Source organism: Lolium rigidum, chromosome 2, assembly GCF_022539505.1.
Source record: "Lolium rigidum isolate FL_2022 chromosome 2, APGP_CSIRO_Lrig_0.1, whole genome shotgun sequence".
Taxonomy (NCBI): domain Eukaryota; kingdom Viridiplantae; phylum Streptophyta; class Magnoliopsida; order Poales; family Poaceae; genus Lolium; species Lolium rigidum.
Genome location: NC_061509.1, coordinates 66,707,698 through 66,710,311, shown reverse-complemented (window position 1 = coordinate 66,710,311; position 2,614 = coordinate 66,707,698). Strand labels below are relative to the sequence as shown.

At 60.0% G+C, this 2,614-nt stretch overlaps 1 pseudogene; it reads right to left on the bottom strand.

Moving 5' to 3' along the window:
- LOC124686625 overlaps positions 1–1,601 on the bottom strand; it is a 3,020-nt pseudogene extending 1,419 nt beyond the window's left edge.
- Positions 1,602–2,614: the final 1,013 nt, after the last annotated feature.

The window sequence follows — 2,614 nt, the reverse complement described above, 5'->3', positions numbered from 1 at the left end:
GGAACGGCGACCACCAACAAGTCAGACCTCAGGCGCGCGGTGATCCCGGCCGCCTCGGTCATGTCCAACTCCTCACGGACCATGCCCTCCGGCAGATCCCAGTCGAAGTGGAACAGCAGCGCCGCGAGGGCGAGCTCAATGTGCGCCAGACCGAACGCCATGCCGGGGCACATCCTCCTGCCGGCGCCGAATGGAACGAACTCGAAGTCTGTCCCCTTGAAGTCCCTGGCGCTGCCACCTCGCTCCTCGAACCTCTCCGGGACGAACTCCTCCGGCGCGTCCCAGTGCGCCGGGTCCCTGCCGATCGCCCACGCGTTGACGAGCACCATCGCGCCCTGGGGCACGTCGAACCCGAGCACCTCACACGGGCTGCGGCACTCCCGAGGCACCAGGAGCGGCGCCGCTGGATGCAGCCGGAGTGTCTCCTTGATGACGAGGCGCATGTAGTGCAGGTTTCTCAGGCTGTCCTCCGTCACCCTGTCGTGGCCGGCGAGCTCTCTGCGGACCTCCTCTTGCGCCCTCCGCATCACTGTCGGGTTACGCATCAGCTCGGCCATCGCCCACTGCAGCATCGTCGACGACGTCTCGCTGCCCGCGACAAACAAGTCCTGCAGCAGAAGCACTCGAGTAAGCAAAGACAATGCCTTCTGAAAATGCGATGTCGGGCTCGATCATGTTGATTGTAAAGAGAGGCTTACGATGATGACGGTTTTGATGTTCAGAGTGGTGAGCGGGTACTGGGAGCCCATCTCCTTCTGGAGCCTCAGGAGCACGTCAAGCAAGTCCTCGTGTTCCTCACCGGCGGCCGCGGCGGCTATGTTCTCCTGCCGTTCTTTGATGATAGTGTCGACGAAGCCGAGCATGGCGCTGCGGCCGCGCTGGAGCATGCCGGGGACGCGGCTGAGGCGCATCGCGATGCGCGACGAAGGGAAGATGTCCGGCAGGCTCATCCCCGGAACGACCTTCATCCCCTCCTCCAGAATCCTCAGGAACGCGTCGCGGTCCGCGTTCCGGCAGCCGATGATGGCGCGCACCGAGGAGTCCGCGACGAACGCCGCGATCCGCGCGGACAGGTTCACTACCGGTCTCGCCTCCGCCTCCGACAAGGCGACGGAGCGGAGGAGGCGGCCGAGCTCGTCCTCGCGGACGGCGCGGAATGACTGGACGCGGCGGGAGCTGAGGATCTCGACGGTGCAGATCTTGCGGAGCTGGCGCCACGCGTCGCCGTAGGGCGCGAAGACGAGGCCCTCGGCGCCCTGGAACACGCTGCGGAGCATGGGCCCGATGGGACGCGTCGCGAAGGCCACGTCGTGGGTCTTCATGATCTCCCGCGCGGCCTCCGTGGAGGAGGCGACCACCACGGGGACCTCGCCGAAGCGGAGCAGCATGAGCGGGCCGTGGCGACGCGCCAGGTCGCGCAGGGCGCGGTGCGGGAGCGCGCCCGCGAGGTGGTGGAGGTGGCCGATCACAGGCAGCGCCCACGGCGATGGAGGCAGTCGCTGGCCGGAGCCGGACCGACGGCGAGAGAATGCCAAGTAGACGAGCGGTCATATGACTACTAGGAGGAACACGTAGAACGACGGGCCGAGATGAGCGGCCATGGCCACTGGCTTCGAGCTTGCTTTGCTTAGTGGATGCTGCCTTCAAGTGGCTTGTCGTATGAACTGTGATCTATGATCTATGGTCGTGGTGTCGTATGAACGGTTGACTCGTTCCATTCTTGCATAGCACGTTGAGTTTTCGCGGCTGAATTTCATATTCATCGAGGCGGAAGAGGAGCGACGCCAGGGAGATGGAGGTCGTCGCCCCGGCACCGCCCATGTACAGGCACGTGGAGGAGAAGGCGCTCCTCTACAGCACAGCAAAGAGTCCAGCCCACATAAAGCCCAGGTCGCTCAGGTCGGGACAGAGTAGAGACGCAGTGCGTGCTCGCGGAGATCGCGGAGATCGGTAGTAGTAGAGGTGAGTGAGTCAATTCACGCTCGTGCACGCCGCACCAAGAGTCAGAGTCGGACGGACATGTGCGTGACGATTCCACCCAATGAAACCACTAGCTGCATTCAATGACGAGTCAACTTCATTCGCTCGCCTGCTCTTTTCATCACTTGCCGAAAATTTGTTACCTAGTGCTAATGGTAATCTACACTAGTAGTGGGCTGGCTGCCTAATTAAGAGAGGATACGGAGCAACAAATTAAACAACACGCATTTCATTTGCCACCGTTCCTGTCCAAGCGATGGCGACATCTGAATTTCCGGCGACGAACAACGGCAAGGTTGAACGGGCAACGGAAATAGGAGCTCCCTGGCCACAAAGTGAGCAAAGGAAAAGAAAGCAAGTTTCGGTAGGGAATCCATCGCTCTCACCTTTTTCTCTGTTCTCTCACGTAGCCTACTGTATCTAGAGCGATGACGTGAGAAGAAATAGAGATTGAAAGTGAAATGATTGGTTTTTATTGATGTACTGTCCACCTATATATAGGCTGTGAGCCGGCGCTATACATTATCGGTTACATAATTTGCGTCGCTTCGAAAGGGTGCAACGACGGTTTTAAGTACACAGCGTTTGGACAACGCTAGAGATTAACTGCTAGGTACTTTTCCTAATTAAAATC